This window comes from Melozone crissalis, unplaced genomic scaffold (assembly GCF_028551555.1).
Source record: "Melozone crissalis strain CALT ecotype California unplaced genomic scaffold, PUWL_Pcris_2 ptg000005l_1, whole genome shotgun sequence".
NCBI classification, from domain to species: domain Eukaryota; kingdom Metazoa; phylum Chordata; class Aves; order Passeriformes; family Passerellidae; genus Melozone; species Melozone crissalis.
This window is the reverse complement of record NW_026535783.1, coordinates 2,141,735-2,159,862: the sequence shown is the minus strand read 5'-3', so window position 1 is coordinate 2,159,862 and position 18,128 is coordinate 2,141,735.

Below are 18,128 nucleotides of genomic sequence, written 5' to 3'. Positions count from 1 at the left end.
CTTTGCTGAGGACAAATCATCCGGTTTCAGAAAAGCATATGGAATAAAACACTTCAGAAAGGATGTCGGAGCTAATTATCTCTTTGCTTTCAGGACTTAACATATTGCAATATTTCCGAATGTAAACAGACTGAAGGTTTGTTAATAGGGAGAATACTGGATGACAAATTCTTGGGTAAAATTATTTACAGGAAGATAGGAAATGAGTCAGGATTCTCAGGAAAAAATAGCTATCTTACAGGCATCTGAAAAAATGTCCAAAGGGTTTTTTTAGATGGAGAAAGGAAAGGGAAATGTATCAATAGGAGTTACAAATCACAAATTCCTAGCTTCCTTCTTAGCTGCATACCAACTTTGTCTTAAGTTTTGTCTTAAACTTCTAGTGCTAGGCACCAATGGGCAAAAGAGAAAGATTGTTGGCTTTATTCTGTATATTAAGGACTCCTTGATGCAGGCAACAAATAGAACTTGAATAAGTAATTTGCTCTGCTTCTGAAATTCTTTCGAAATATCAATAGCACTGCACAGAAAAGGTTTCTGAAAGCTGCTTCAGGAGCTTTTGATATGCAATGCAGAATGCATTTTCATATGCTAAGCAGAATAACAGAATAATTAGTATGTGGTGTCTATAGTTTTGCATGCTCAGAAGAATCCAAAATGTTCATGGAGAGAATAAGGAACGTATCAGAGCAAACAATCGCTAAGTGACATTATTTAAACTTTGGTATTTAAAAAAAAAAAAAGGCTTTCTGGTTGAGGAAAATAAGATTTCAATAGCGTCATGCATTACATTCTTTGTGGATGACTTGCCATTTCCATGCAGCAGCACATGAGGTGGATGTCTTTCTGCATGCTCAACTCTCTTCCTTGCCTTGCTACCCAAAAATACTGAAGAGTTTGTAAGACTCTCTCTAGGACCAAATGAGCGCATTCCAGTCAGAAATTTGAGGTGAATGAAGGGCGGGGGAATACTGTGGATACTTTTTATTTTGCTGGGCAATTGAGAAGAATCCCCGTTTGTAAAACATGAGTTTGAAGGTGTCACTGAGCGTAGATCTGTTGCAGAGGGGTCTGGACAGGCCGTATCCACGGGATGAGGGACAACCAGGGGCAGTGCTGGGTCCTGTCCTCGGCTCACAACAACCCCATGGAGCTCCAGGCTGGGGAAAAGGGGCTGGAAAATATCACCGACCAGGGTCTCTGTACAAATCACAAATGGGATGAGAATGCTGAGGAACAGGCCTCGAGCTGTTTGATTTTCCAGCATCAGTCTCATTACATGGGTATGACAATGGGAAGATGCCAGCAGCTCACATCCCAGGCAGCAGACACAGAACTCAATGTCACAACTCACTTTATGAGTTTTTTGACCAATCACACACAGCAAAAGCACATGGACAGTAATTCGATCCAACCACTGTAAGCACACGTACCTTTGGTTAAGCAATGCTTGCTTATTTCAAATACAATACCTGGCTGTAAGCCTTAAAATACAATGCACAGAGCTCCATTATTAAGCTTAAAACTTCCTAGTATCTTGGTAGATAAACTTTTCTGTAGCTTAGGGAGTTTTTCTAGACAAGTGTTAATACACACACCATTGTTCAATTTGTCCTTTCATTTCTTTGTCTTACTTTTATTCTTACATAATTTTTCTGCTGACCTATCTCATGGCTACTGCTTAGCTCCAATCACAGTCCCGCTGTCTCTGGGGCCTACCTTTGCAGCTTTCCGCAAACCCTCTGATTTTGTGGGTTCCCACAGGAAAAAGTCCCGGGGGTGCTGTGCCAGCAGCCGGACACAGCCCAGGGGTGCCCGGGGCCCAGAGGCCGATGGCCCCGGGGCTGTGCCGGCCGTGCGGCGGCAGCAGGAGCGGGGCAGGGCCCGTCCCTGGGCCGGCCCTGCTGAGGCCGCACCTCGAGGGCTGCGGCACCTCCGGGCCCTCACACGGGCAATGGAGGGGCTGCGGCGTGGCCGGGGCAGGGAACGGAGCTGGGAAGGGAATGGAGCCCCAGGAGAGGCTGAGGGAGCCGGGAAGGGGCTCAGCCTGGAGCAGAGGAGGCTCGGGGGGCCCTTGTGGCTCTGCACAGCTCCTGCCAGGAGGGCACAGCCGGGGGGTGTTGCCGTGATATTCTCTGAAAAATCCCCTCACCAGGATCTTTTCTCCTGAGAAGCTGAGAAGCTTCAGCTTCTCCGAGTTGTGCTTCTCTGGAATGTGATTTGGAGAGTTGTTTACCCAGCATGTGGATTGTTTTTAATTAATGGCCAATCCCAGTCCAACTGTGTCGGACTCTGAATCTGTCACAGGTTTTTATTATTCATTCTTTTCTAGCTTTCTGATGTCTCCTTTCTCTTTCTTCAGTATAGTTTTAGTATATAATTTTCTTTTAACATAATATAACATCATTATATAATTAAATCAGCCTTCTGAGAACATGGAGTCCATTCTCATCCCTCACCTCGTCCTGGGGCCCTCACAACAGCACAACGGGGGGATCGGGCTGTGCTCCAGGGAACAGGGACAGCAGCAGAGTTTGGAACGGCCTCAGGCTGGGCCAGGGCACGTTTAGATTGGAATTTAGGAAACTTCTCTTCACCCAAAGGGTTGTCAGGCCTTGGCACAGGCTGCCCAGAGAAGTGGTTGAGTCACCATCCCTGGAGGGATTTGAAAAAAAAACCTGCGGATGTGGCGCCTGGGGACATGAATTACTGCTGGCCTTGACAGTGCTGGGTCGCTGATTGGACTCAGTGTTTTTAAGGGTTTTTCCCAGCCTAACTGATTCTATGTTTCCAAAAACATGAACCCAGGGAGAAAGAGTTCGCTTTTCCAGGTAGTCTAATTAAGTTTAAGGAACAGCACACTGTTCAAATGGTTTTACTGACATAGTGGCAGTAAAAGTGGTCACTGAGCAAAGGAAAGTGAGTCAGGATCTCTGTGTAGAGGAGCTTCGATACTGCACAGAGCAGCTGCTTCCAAGGCCTTTTCCCAGATTTGGAAAATCTGGGTCTTTTTCAAGTAAACTGTTGTCATTTGCTTTAAAAATTCACTTTTTGAGATTAACCAGATCCAGTCTGTCATTTTTATTTCCGTTTTAGAAGGTCAGATTATAGCCCCACAGCCCACAAAACCACTCACTTAAATCAACTGGAGAACATCTCCTTCTCTTAGTCCCAGGAGAGCCCCAACTTCCACAACTCTAAATCATTGTTCTCAAGCTCTTTGAAAATAAGGTGGTGATTCCCTGGAAAAATAAGTACATGCCAATCAAATCTCACTGACTGAGGCCTTTTTTTATAGTGCCCATAACTTAGTTTATTACAATCCACAGGTACACATAATTCAGCAGTAAAAACGCAGGCCAAGAGGCTTTAAAGAGAAATAAATTTCGATATACTAAGAAAAAGCATATGCAGATGATTAATGAAGTTTAGTTGGTGTTTTGTTGGTCATTTGTTTGTTTGTTTGTTTGATTGGTTTGGGTTGGATTTGGGTTGGTTTTTTTGGTTGGTTGTTCTTGTTTAACACAGACATGCTTATGTTAAATTCTTATGATTATATTTGCTGTTGTTCCCCAAAGTGCATGTTTAAATTCAGGACTGCTCCGGCATAAAAATACCTCCAGTTTTGACTGCGAGAGACACATCTTCTCTTGTATGATGGTCTCAGGTTATGATTTGGCAAAACAGGCAGAAAATCACATAATTTATTTTCTGCACTCTTCTTATACATATATGTTATTCCAGGTTAGGTTGCTTTTTAGTTTAGTTCAGCTTAGATTACTTATTTCCAAAAGTGCAGAAAAGTATTTTAGTTATGTAACCTGTATTTTAGGTAGTCCATGCTGTTTTGTAAGTATCATTAATTGAAAAGAAATGTTTAGTATATTTTTATAGAGAACAGCTCAATCCCTTCTTTTGTAGTTCTCAGAATGGATGATTATGACAAAATGAATATTCAGCCAGTATACTTAAGCAATCATTTGCATTATTTACTGTCCATCATTGATACTACACTACACACAGAGAAAGATTAATTTCCTCCTAGATTTTTTCTAGTAGTCTCATTATTTTAGGACACATGATTTCAATATGATTTTTAATATTATTTCATTGCTCTCCAAGGTCCTCTGTCTATTTGCTTTTGCAAGTTTTTAAAATGTCTATTTCATTTTGAGGTACTTACAACTTATTTCAATATCCTGAAAAATATTTAAGATATATTTGTATCTAAGTCTGGAAGCCAATGCAAGTGTGTGGAGCCAAAGTCCTGGTCTCTGAAAAATCTGTCTAAGGCAAGCACTTCATAAGTTTTCCTCCTTAAATTAATGTCAAGGATTACGCTGTTCTTTCAGCCATGTAGGCTGAAACAACAATAGCTCTCATTAATTAGTTAATGAGAAGGGTAAGAAAGAAAAGAACCAGCTTATCACAAATACATTCAACAGTTTAGTCATAATAAGGTGCTCTTATCACCATGTGGCCTTTCAGTATACAGGACTGAGCCAAATAGGCACAGCTTTCTTTATAAAGGTCAGATGCTGTTGAAATTTCTCTTCCACACGGAAGAGAATTTGTTTTACCCTCCAGTTTCTCACAAGGTGAAACTTGTCAACCAAATTCAGTTAAAATATCTGATTCTAGGCTCCTGGTGTTACAACATTTTTGCCTTTTTCGCTGAGAAAATCTGCAAGGATTAGAAAAATTTCTCTGAAGCTGCTCTGAAATGGAGTAATTGTCATCTATAATGGTATTTCAGCCCAAAGATCCTACAAGTGCCAGACTTCTCTTTTCAGCTTTGAATCAAGAGCATGTTCTGTTTCACCAGTTTGATTTAAAGGCCAGAAAGTTGTTTAAGACTGCTGACCATCCCAAAATCTGGATACAGCTTAAATATGGTGGTGAGGGGGGAGAACAGCTAGTTTTAATGGTATGAATAAAGCTTTTTGAATCATCTTGGCTTGTACCAATGGAGGTTTTTCAATATTATAGCACCACTTCAAAATTTCAAGAAGGACTGAGTTCTTATTCTGTTACTGCAAACACAGTAAAAAACAGTCTGACCTCTGAGATAACAGGAAAACCATGGAGAGAACATGGAAAGTCACAGAAAAAATGTGATATCTAGTTGCTATATAACCACCTGTTGATGATCTTAATGTGTTTATATATTTCATATTAGCTTTCTTGTTATTTTTTTTTCCCTTTATGTATGGTTATATGTATTGTCCATCTATAATAACCATGTCTGAGAAGATTTTCCCAGTATAACAACCTGCACAGAGCTATCAAATAAAGTAAACTATTTTACAGATAACTAATTTAAAGATCCATATTCATGCTCGTCACAAACAAACCCCAAAACCCAAAAAAAAACCCCAAAAAAATCAAAACCCAACCAAACAACCAAAAAAAACCCCACACAAACCCCCCACAAACCTGGGAACGTTGAGGGCAGGTTTAAAACCTTGTCTTACTAAGGTTTTATGTGATTTCTGTAACATCCGTCATCAGTGAAGTCTCACATTACTGCAGCATATTCAGTGGAGCATGACAATTTCATTTCTCATGAAAGGTAAACCAGACAGACCTGTGCAGCTGGAAAAATTATAAAAATTAGGAGATGTAAAAAACCCTCAGGTTCATTTTGGCCTTCTGCCTCTTAAGGAGAAAGTGAGTCCAGCAATATAAATTTTCCACAAAATTAGGACTGCAAAATAAGGGAATGTATGAATCATGGAAGTTGTACTTAATCTTTTATTATGCTCGCATTTTCCCTCAGGACTGCAAGGCATTGTGCTTCTGGAATTAGGATACTAGACTCAAAAAAGAAAATGAGATATTCTTCCTGACCTCCTGCTCAGGAAGTTACTAGAATGGTATTTATTTTCAGTGACTAAACCCTGGGTTAACCATGGCCCAGATTAGCAGGGCAAATCACCTCTCCCAGCTGAAAGTGTTCTGCTTTACCCTGTCAGTAACCAAGCACATTTTTCAACACATAAGAACCTTGAATTGCAGTAATTAATTAATGAGACACCGCAGTTGAAGAAAACGTGTCCCGCCGATTAAACTCTTGGATGGGCATCAATGGATTCGCTGCTGCGACGTATTAACTTTTAATTATCATGGCTGCGTGCTCCATTGCAGGGAGGTGATCGCAGGTGGCAGAGTGAGAAGCATCCAGCATCCTGGAATTAACAGAGTGCTCCCTCAATGCAGGAGCGCTGCAGAGGGGAAGAGGAGGGCACATCTGAAGGCCCTGACTCACGGCTGGCACTCAGTCTGACCTCTCTGTCTTGCAGCACGAAGTGGAGAGGACAGGCTGGGTGTCCTCTGGCTTTAGAAGGGGTGCTGCTGTGGCAAATTGACAGGCAAAAGGTGATCCAGGCCACAGGAGGAAACAGGGAGGTGTGGTTTCGGTAGTTTTAGAGGAATTGGATGGTCTGACAAAAATGTCTTTCACTGACAAAATGGAGATATTTGAAAATTGACTGGAAAAGAATTGTCAGATACATTTCCCTTCTCTCTTTCTCCTCTCTCACCCCAGAACTCTCTTCTTCCCACTGAAGACAACATAGTATTTACAGCTTGTTTTTCCTGTTTCCATTTGAATACTTTTCAAAGTGAGGGCAGATTGATAAAAGACACAGTATATAAGACTTGTAATATTTTCCTTCCATTTTCATATTTTTATAGTTTGTGAGTGACCTACTCTGCCACACTGAGCTGGATATTCATTACATTTCCTGAATATATGCATATATGCAAATTCAATGGACCTATTTGGATATGAGTAGGGGTCTTTTGAGGATCTTTGGTGATCATTTAGGAACATGCCATTCCCCAAATTTCCCTTTTATGGTTCCAGATCATCTAATGAATCTTTTCTTCTTAGAATATCTCAAGTATGAGCAGGTGAAGATGTACTTCTGTTACCATTCTTTGCTCTGACACACAATCCCAAAACTAAGAAGTCTGCTACTACATTTTATCACATATTAATCACTGATGTAGGTCCAAAACATTATTGCGCTAAAGTTAAAAGAATTTTCCAACATCTTCCCCCACTGCTGCATAAACTCTTTTTTAAAGAACATGTTGGATAACACCATCAACATTGTTTTTAATTAGCTCCTTGGTTTTGCTTTTTCCCCCCTGCTTTTTTATCTAAAAATTATTTGTCTTATGTTATGTTTCTGCTTTCAGTGATTTTCTAAATTTTTGTTCTGTTCGGAGAAGAAAACCCCAAAACTTCTGAAAAAAAGCTAAAATTTGTCGATAATTGCCATTCAGGAAATATGCCCGGATCGCTGTACACATGTAGCACCTACTGCTGTCCCCATTTGGTATGAGGTTGGTGACAGAACTGTTATTTTCTTTATTCTGGAAATGGCTCCAAATGACCAAGCAGGAGCCTCCAAGCTCCTGAGCTGTTCTCCAGAATGTCCTCCCTTGGTCAAAGAACAGATTTTCTCATCAGAGCTTCTTCCACCCCATGGTACAAGCACATGTCCAAGCAATTCCTTCAAAATGTGAGCGTATTCTCCCTGGGAAATCCACAGTGTACCTTTTTTTAACTGTTTTTGTGGCAAGATTAGAAGAGCAAAGAAAACATCATATGTTTCCTAAAGTTTTTTTTTTTAATTTCCTCTCCAGAAAACTGCCATTTCTACGGCATTCCACACAGATTTCCACTTCCAGGGCCAGAAAAAGTTCTTTTACTTGGCATTATTTGGTATTTTGAGTAGACACATGGTTACAAATCATTTTTTCTCTAACAAAGGAGGAGCTGGAATCCTGATGTTCAGAATATGCCAGAGTGTTGAAAAGATAAATACCGCTGCTCCATTAACATCCTAATGAACTTACAGGAAAGCCCATCAGATGCCTTAGACTCATGTTTCACACATGCTGAACAGCCTTATGTTTCTTTCGCATTCCTTTGAAGCCCTTACATGCAGAAGACCATCACAGGATTTGGGTTTTTTTAACCTGGAATATTGAGAGCAGTTGCAGGTGTGACTCCAGGCATGATGCTGACTGCTGGTAGAGCAGAGAGAAAACAAAGTGCCAGGCCTTTGCCATGGACACCACCTGCTCCAGGCACTGCCAGCCTTGCACTCTCCTGATCCTGCTGCAGACATGGCAGGGAGAAGGAGGAAAGGGAGCTGGGGAAGGACAGAAAGATTTCGAGGCAAAAGCTCTAAAAACAAACTGCAGTTTCCTTCCAGCCCAGGGAGTACACCAGAAACGTCCCTGCCTGAAACAAAGCAGAGGGAGGAAGGGTGAGGTTGAATTTTGTGTTTTACAGTCTGTCTCAAATCCACATGAGCATTTGTTGTGGATCTGGCCTGGAACATAGTTATTTCTGCAGCAGCACAGAAGAGATCAACTCGTTTCGGCATTTGCTTCACAAAATAGTTTTGCAGTTTCACAGGTACACTCTGAGATGGACCATTTCCAAGGTCCTTTAAATCTGTGAGACATATGACAACTATGAAGGAACACAACTTTCAATCTAAACCCTTCTGGCAGGGATTTTCAAAATTCTTTGAAAGACTGAGTGGAAATTTAGTATTAAACTCAAATTTTTAAAAAATGCTTGCATTGTAATTTCAGGAATTGAATTTTATAATGCTATCAGACCCAGTGTTTAATAAAATGATAAAAGGCATTTAATTTTTGCCAGTTCAGGTGGGGCAATTATCTGTAGGGTGATGATAAAGAAATTGCTCCTCTGTGATGTCAGCATACCACAGCCTAGAAGGCTAAAAACATTTATCGAAATTTTATCTCCTGACAGCAGGGCATGGATCCTGGGAATAATAATACTGTGCACTGACATTGTTTTAAATCAGAGCATCCCATGGGTCAAGGTTGAAAGACATAACCGATATTACTGCCCAGGGCAGACTGGGAGCTGCAGAAAGGGTTTTTCAGGGAGAACCTTCCACTGGGTCAGCAGGTGTGGAAGGGACCCCCTGGATTTCTAAACTCCTTCTCAGAGTGAGTCTGGAACCAATCCTAACCCCAGACTCAGCCAACAGCTTGTGTCTGAACGATTGTATGGGTGTAACTGAACCTTTGGGTTAAGGATGGCACACCAGACATATGTATGTGAAAGTAAGTTATTTATTACAGTTGCCAGGTGAGTAATTGTTTGCACCTGGTGGGTAAGTACAATGCTTATTCTTCAAAAATCACTGGCCTATGGAACCACACAATGCTCATTCTGTAGGAAGAAGGAATGGAAGGCAACCAGCCCAGCTGTGCCAAGTTTCACCAGTTCACTGGGCAGTCAGGTGTGACTTGGGGTCACTCGCCAGGGACCGCCACAGAGACCCCCAGGACAGAAGAATGCATGAGCACAGGGGAGGGAACACCTCCATACCAATGATTTCAGGGAAATTATTATCATTTGTATGTTTTTCCTGGGAAAACCTATGAATATGTATGTAAAATACAGTGTATAAACAGGAGATTTTCCTGCACTCAGCAGGCTCAGTATTTCAGAGGAGATTTTGTGCATCCTGCTGAATAAAGAATGGCTGCTTCTTAATTCTACATTGGCGTTAAGGAGTTTTTATTTTTACCTATTTTTGTAAGATTATGATAATGATTGGACTACAACATCTCAATCAGAATTCTTTACTACACAATACAGGTAGCTATGGCTACTGTATAGCTTAGTGCACTATTTTTGAAATAATATCCAAGCAGTTGTAGTGAAGCTAGAAAAATCAGTTTTTAACTAGAGTTTGGTGTTGCTCATCCACACCCAGATGGGGGTAAATGTCTGCCTTTAGCCTCAAGAGATAACCTGGACGGGAGTCCCCTCTCCAGGGAGGAGTCTCCACACATGCTCCAAGGAGGGGTGTGTGATAATATCCTGCCTTTGAAAAATGGACCTGGGCTTTTACAGTATCAGGGGATGGACTGTCAGCCAGATGTCCCCGGGCCAGCTGTCCCCAGCACAGCAGCCTCAGATAAGTTATCAGTGGTATCACTTGCTGTTCCCTTATCAGGCGCTTCACCACGCCTGCCACATCCTCACCTCGCTCTGAGGACGTTTGAATTTGCCAATGATGAGTCGGGCGAGTCTCAGCATTGTTCAACACCAAAAGCACGGAGACACCTCCTTCTCCATCCACCGCTGACCGGGTGTTGTCAGAGTTGTTTTACCCCCGCTCCAGGCAGAGCATCCTGCTGCAACTACTCCTTTACTCCACACACTTTTTTCCTCTGGAGCACCATAAGTGCTGGATGTGGGTTGGAATACTTCTCAGAATGGTTTTCCCCTCTCATTCTGATTGTACGGATGGAGGAGCACTTACAGAGAAGTTGTTTCTTTTGTTGCTTGTGCTTTTTGTGGGTTTTTTTGGTTTTTTGGTTTTTTTGTTGGTTTTTTTTTTTCCTTAAAGATCCTTAAGAGCTGAGAGCAACGTTTCCACCTTCAGAAGGCTCAGCCAACTGGAGTGCTTGGATTCTGGGAGAAGAAATAGTTCTGATTTAATCACTTACAATGATGTTGTCAATGTGCAAACAAGCTTTCTAACTGAAGACTGTCATACCAGGAAAGCTGCTTGGCAGCTTTGTTATTTTTTACCAATAAAAAATGGTATCTTAAGGACACTTGTGTTGCTTAAGGTAAAGCAAGTGTTGTAAGGCACAATAGAGACTTTGAAAAGCAGCATTGGCTTGTTGTGATTATAATTCAAATTTGTGTCACTTCAGTTGTCACAGACTCAGAAAAGCTTTACAAATTTGAGTCATCCTGGATGGCATCCAAATCTCCTACATACAACCTGTAAAAAATGGTCCTTTATAAATATATATCTGAAATATGCTACCCATTTTCTGGAGTGACTGTTTGATATTCTGTTGTCTTTGTGTTGTAAGAGCCTTATGCATGGCAAATAATACATAATTTCTTACTGTTTTCCTAGTAAGACCTTAAAATCCTTGAAACAGGTAGGAGTCAGCTTCCTAATGACATACACACGACTGAGAAAACCAAGAAATTATTAGGAAGTCACTGCTATTCTGGTACATGGTGCCTCAGACATTCCTGTAGACTGGAATTCAACTTTTTATATAAGCACTGAGTGAATATGAAAGAAATATTCTCAAAGTACTTAAAACAGCCCAGCTCTGCCATCGAGCACTGGACCTCCTGAGCAATTTCCCATCAGTGACTCCACATGAAAAGTGGGAACCAGAAGCAAATCAAACTCTCAGAACCCTAAAGAGCACCCAGTATTGACATTTTAACAGCTGTAGCAGACGTTGAACGATATTAAAAAGGCAGAATTTAGTTTTTGGATCAAAGCTGGAGGAATCTGTCTTTTGCTATCTCTCTACCATTCTTGGGAACATTGCTTTACTAGATGTTATTTAAAATCAGAAATAGAAGCTTTTTGTGTTTCCCTGGTACATACCACAGACAATAAATTTGTCACTTGAAATCATCTGAGATCTGACCTCTACAGGACCTAACAGTGTGAGCTTTATATCCCTTTTTGCTCCCTCATCAGGTACCACTCACTGCCAGCCCAGCTTGCCACTGAAGGAATTTGGGTTGTTTAAACATCCTGAAGTTTGTGTTTGTTTTGTTGACATTCAGAGGGCGTTCTGTGCTCAAATGAAATATGGGACCTTGGTAAAACACTAACATCCAACCTTATCAGCAGTGTACCGATTTTCTCACGTTGTTTCTGGGTCTTCAAACTCTGAATAAAACGTGCTTTTATAGTATCTAACACACAAATAATCCTCGCAGCAGCTTATGAACTGCTGGATTCTTCTAAAAATTATGCTGGCAAATATTTAAGGGGGGAAAGTGTCCTTTTTAGAAACTTGTTTGCTCACCTACTACCTTGTCATAACCTCCCTTTTAATTGCTGTGCATTTATTGGATTCTGACAAAGAGTTGCAAAACATGTCTCTGATGATTGCATACATTCAAACAGATTTGGATAGCACTTGCCTCAAGCAATCGGTGCTGTGAAAGCAATCCTTATGTAAAAGGGGTGCAAAAACCCTGTAAACTGAAGAGGAGACAATGTTCTGTCATCTTCAGAAACATACAGTCAGTCAAACAATAACACCAACCATGCTAAAACAGTGGAAAAACCCCAAGCATTGTATGTCAGCATTCCAGCGTCCTTCACAAATGATTCTTGCAGCTTTGTGACAAGAAGACACAAGACATCAATCTTCTCCCTATCCGCAACAATAAAATAATATGCCACTTGGGACATGTAATTCATCTTTTCTGTCTCACGTGCAGGAAATGTTTTCTGCATGCACTAAAATGCTCTGAAATGCACACGTTACAGTGCTGTGCCAGTGGAAAAACCTCATTGGTTTAGCATCATAATAGTGATAAGTGAGGAGTGAGGTATGCCAGGGTAGATTTCTCTGCTGTATTTAGACATCTGGAAAAACTGTTTGCACAGAGTCATCTAAACAGTTGACTTGGTTGCCTTAATGGGTCATCATTCTTTTCCTCCTGCGAGGAGGTCACCAGCGCTCACAGATCACCCTGGGGTCACCATCACTACTGGCACCTGGCTCCTCTGGCAGCAGAAGGCACCAAGGAGGTGCCAGTCATGCCAGGAGGGAAAGAATGAGGGGAAGGAGTGCAACACAAAGTATAACTCAGGGAAAAGGCGGCGGAAGTCGCCAACGTGATTAAACCAAAGAATTCCTCAACCCAAGAAAGGTCAAGGGCCTGCTTCTGTCACAAGCATCTGTTAGGACACTGGTGTGTCTCAAAAACACTTGCAGTGCACCGTGGGCTCTGCCTGAAACACCCATTAAAGAACAATATTGGCAAGTGTGTGGCTGGCTGCCCAGCAGTTCCAACATGTGTCCTCCTCTCCGCGTGCCTGCGCTGCCTCTTGCTTGAATTTAGTAATGAAGAAGATTAAAGCTGTCAGTTACATATAAGGGTTAAGAACTCCAACGGGATTTATGATCCCTGTGCAGTCTCCAGGGAGAATAAGCAGACTGCTCCCTGCCAAAACACTCCTAAGCTGCCCTGCAGTGAGGAGCATTACAGGAAAAGTACCAGCTAGACAGGGGGAGGGGGGAAAAGCTAAGGAATAGGGAAATGCAGCTGTCAGCATCTTACCTGCTGTGTGTATTCCCTGTTCTTACTTCACTGTACTTCCTCTTTTCTTTCAAGAAATGTATTTAATTGACTGAAATTTAATGCAAAGTTTAATTAAATCGAGTTACGGAGTATTAGTACATCCTCTGCTGCATATAGAAACTTCCTTAGAATAATGAATTTAAGGAACTCAGAAATAATGAACTGCTAAGAATAGTGAGCTACTAATGAAGATAGCTCTTTTCTCAATTTGCTTATTCATTGCTTAAACCAATATTAATAGTTTACTACTGATGGATGAGACAATTATTATTGTTTTAGCACTCTCCTGGAGAATAGTGTTTATGAAACTGTAATGAAAGGTTACAGTATTTTAGTATCTGAAAATCCCAAAAAAATAATTTCCTTTCAGCTCCTCTCCTCTAGGTATTAATAAAAGCAAACCTTCTTGAATTATCACAGGTCAGTCTCTTGTCAAAACATAATCATATCATCTGCCTTTTTGCACAAATCTACCAGTCAGCAGAGGTCTTTCAATCACTTATTTCTCAAAGTCATCGTGAAGGGGTTTTCGAGAGGACAGAAACCTCAGATGAGGGAAAAAAAAAATTCTGTGATTTGACTGCAGATCTGCAGCTGCGGCCAACAGCTTATGAGCCGCAGCTGTGTGAAGCCTCCAGCTGGAGGAACACGCATCTCTGCAAATATCAGAACCATCCCTCGACCGTGGCTCACCCCGCCGAGCAGTCCACGCTTCCACAGCTGCATCAGACTGTGGCAAAGGTGATGATAAAGGTTTACAAGAGCTTAAGCTCACCCACACGCTTAATCATGCCGTTCGCGTAATTTGGGCTGGCGTTCCTAAAAACTGCCCTGTTGGCACCAAATCTGCCGCACACGCGGTCAGTGGGGGTCAGCCCGGCCTTGAACGTGGAGCTGGGACAGGGGAGAGGGGTGTTTTTCACTGCACAGCTTCTCCCCCGTTAGTGATGAAGAAGCAGAGTTTTGTCAGCCCCAAAAAAGAGAGGAGCGCAAGCCAGAGGGAGGGTTTCGCTCTCTGGCACAGGGAAGGGCCATGACGACTGCAGCTGAGTAGCCTTTTCAGGCATAATGCTGCGTGTCCTCACTTGTGTAGCAATTTATATCTTGTTTGCATAAGGTGTGTGAATGAGATGCATCTTTCCTGTGAAATGGGAGCATTTCTGAACAGTTATGTAATAAAGGTATTAGCGTGCCTGTCTGTGTGCATAGTGCCAGAGGAAAGGGAGAATTGTGGCTGAAACAGGAGGAAAAATTAAAAGGCTTCAAGCTTCTCTATAACTCCAAATTTCTGTACATCTTCTGGTCATCTTTTGGACTTCTTCACATCATGAAACACTGGCAAATAGGGAATGCAGTGGGGTACAAATTGTGCACAACCAACCAACTGTGGCTCTGAGCCCCAAACATTGCCAAAACTGGGTAAGGAGGGCAAGAATTTGATACTTGTGCATATTAGATTGACTCCAAAACATACATTCTTAGTATATCCTCCGTCTGAAGTAATTTTCTTATCATTTTATTGGGTGTTTTAATCAAATGACCATCCATGTGTTACAATTAATGTAACAAAAAACCCAGCAGATCACTTAGAGATGCAGCTCTACCTGGACTGTGCAGTTCAGCACAGTTTGGGTTAAATTGGCTGCCAGAATGACTCATTGAACCTGGATCATTACATTGGAAAAGAGCTCTTCTGGAAGGAAATTAATGAGCTGAAGGTACAATCTAGCAAGACCCAGGATACCAGTATCAGTTCCAAGCAGAAAAAAGGCGGTTTCGTTATGGAATACGTGTATTTTTGGATAGCACTAAGACAGTGCCATAAGGAACTGTAGGAGGAGAGCAGATTACAAGCCAGGATCTCAGAAAAAGTCAGAGGCAGGAAACAAGCAGAAGAAGCTGTGGGGAGCCTGTCTAGATCCAAAAGCCTCTTTGGAGAGACAGAAGTTAGAAACTGAGAAGGCACAGAAAGAGAAAGACAAGCTAATATATCTTCAAATTATATAATGCTTCTATTGTTATCCCCATCCTTTCCATGCCAGAGCTAACAACTTCATAGATCTTACGTCCCATTTTTTGTGAGGAAATTAACTGAAGCAGTACTTCAGCACCCCCTTTCTCCTTTTAGCTCCAGTGCCGAGCTCCTGTGTCAGTCTTGCCACTCGAGCAGCTGACTTGTTCCTTTTCCAGGCAATGCAGGACATTTTAGCCTTGTGTGAATCCCTTTCCAGCATGGCTCTGTCTCCATGTGGCCCAGAAGCCCCAGGCAGGTGGCTGACAGCAGCTCACTGCGTTTTGTCTCTAGCCACTCACCGAATACCTAAAAAATTCAAAGCAAGAATAAATGCAGTAAAGTGACAGCAAAATTATCAGGAATACAGTTCCTTCCAGCATTTCATTGTTAGACACTAAAATCACTGTAAAACAAGGGAAAAAATCTTATTGTTTCTTGTTTCCTCAAGCCTTAGGATTTGGTTTTTTGCTAAGTTTAGCAGTACTCTCATAATCAGGTGACAGTAATTCTCTGTAATCCCTGACAAATTCTTCTGAAGTTTTCCTGTTCTGGAGTATGTAATTTTGTGGGCTTTCTCTCAGCTAATTTTACCTGTTTGAAAGTTAGGTGTCCTCCATAAGATTTAGGCAGCTTCTCCAATGGAAAGACAGGCACTTCCCATCTATCTTACATTTTTATCTTCAGGTGGCTGAATCATTCACTGGAGATGCTTATCTCTCTCCATTAGTGCCCTGTGAGAATAGGCAGGTAATTTAAAATTGATGTTTAAATTTAGATGGTTAAAATTCAAATAAATCAGTCTGTTAGTCAATAGATTAAAAAAAAAACAAAACCATTGTGGACAAACAATCTTTATTAAAAGAATTTATCATTAACCCATTAGTGTCCAGAATATATTCAGAGTACATGGACTAGACCATTTTCTTTTTCTGGTCCATATTAAGACCATTCTGCCTATGTTGGCAAGAGTTGGAAAGAGGAATGTAATAATTTTTAAATCAAAGCCCTGTTTATTGGCAGTGCTCCATTTCAGATGCATGAGATTAATTTTGCTATGTTGAGTTCTGATACTACATTCCCATGTCCTTATGTTTCTATCCTAGGGTGCTGTGTTGAATTATGCTGAATTCTGATACTCTGCTGAAATGTACAGGAGCCTTGACTATCACAGGAATAACAGTTTCTAGATATCTTGACTTGGCTTTTCAGGATCAGGGGACGCTTTTGAAATCCCCTGAATGATCCTTTGAATGATAATTCGAGGTGATCCCCAAAGACAACAGCAAACCTAATAACAAAGCCTATTCATTCTCAACTTGCTGTTTAAAATATGAGGGTTTTTTCCCTGTTTTCTAGGATTAGTTTTCTACCACAAAATTGGAGAATTATAATCACAGAATACCAACACCTTGTGCAGCACGTCTTGAAGGCAGCCCTGGATGCATGGATGAAATTCCCAAAGGCATTCACACGCCAGCGTAATATTTGGTTAGCTCCCATACTTTACATATTTTCTCCTTTATTTTCATTTTTTTTGCCTGTGAATCATTAACTGAAAGCATTATTTTCTTACCCATAACTAAAAAAGAGCAAACTTTATTTGATCAGGACCTTCACTCATGACCTTGTCCAGGCAGCAAAGTGAAATCTTGGGGCTACACCACTGTGGACTCAAGGAACAGAAAACTTCCATGGCTTGATCCCTGCACAGAGAGAAACATTGCAGCATCCAGGAAATGCCTGTCTTCCCCAAATTTGTTTGTTTGTGTTATTTGGAGCTATCTGCCATCTTGGTACAAAGTGACTTCATCCCAGAAACTTGCAACCCCTCACAGCCAAGTGTCAAAGAATGCAAACAGTAAGGCAGAGAGTGTGGAAGTTTAATATTTACTTGGTGTTTTAAAACAGAATTTCTATTCCAACATACGAAGAGGTTCAGATGCTGTGGAAAAAGCAGAACTCCCATCTGAGGAGCAGTGCCCCAGCTATTCTTATCTTGTAATCTTGTACTTTCCCTCTTCTGCTTTTCAGCTTTAACGAGATTTCACAAGCAATTCTGTTTCCACATCAATTTACACATTGCCATATCCTTGTCAGAATAATTTTTTGTAATTTTTTCTTTTTTCTGTCTGGAACATTATGGAGAGGAGTGTTAATTGGAGGATGTGTGTAACTTCAAACACTTGTAGATTAGTATAAAGTTTGATAGTTTCTTGCTTATGTTTCCCATGACTTACAGAATTGGGAAACAGGCCCAAATCAATAAGTTAGGTATATGAACTGTGTAAATATGGCCACATCCCAATGAGAAGCATTAAGTGTTATGGGATTGGACACTAGGCAGTTTTTTGTTGATATATTGCACATCAATACAGCCTGTAAAAAGGATAATATGTATATGGCAATCTCATGGTGCCTGTTTTCAGAAATTAGAACACTAACATTCAGTAGGTCTTTATTTGTAGTTAATCCGTGTAAGTACAGGTTTAGTCTTTTATTATTCAAGATCCTGGCAACAGATATTCAGACACCACTTTGTAAATCCATCCCTTTATGTTCCAGGTTGTAGTTCAGAATAACCCAAGCCCAAAGCACCATCTCGGGCACTGGCATTTTGATATTTCTCTTGGAGCTGCGTACAGTATTTGGGAAAGCTGTTTCTCAAAGGAATGGCCTTTCAGAAGATAAAGTGAGCACAAGCTTGAAAGAAAAGCTTAGGAGAGGAGCTTATGACTAATCTGATTCAGCCAGCTGATAGTCATGTCTCTTTCTCAAGCTAATCAGCCTTCAGTCCTTTCCTGGTGGTAGTAATCATTCAAGAAGCTTAGTTTGGACCTGCTAAACACCTGTCCTTGTCATTCACTGCACTGGCTTCCTCTTGCGTATTCCTTAAATTCCAAGCGCTTTCTGCACCAGTCCCCAGCTGTCTCTCACTGTTCTGGACCTGTCCTCCCTGAT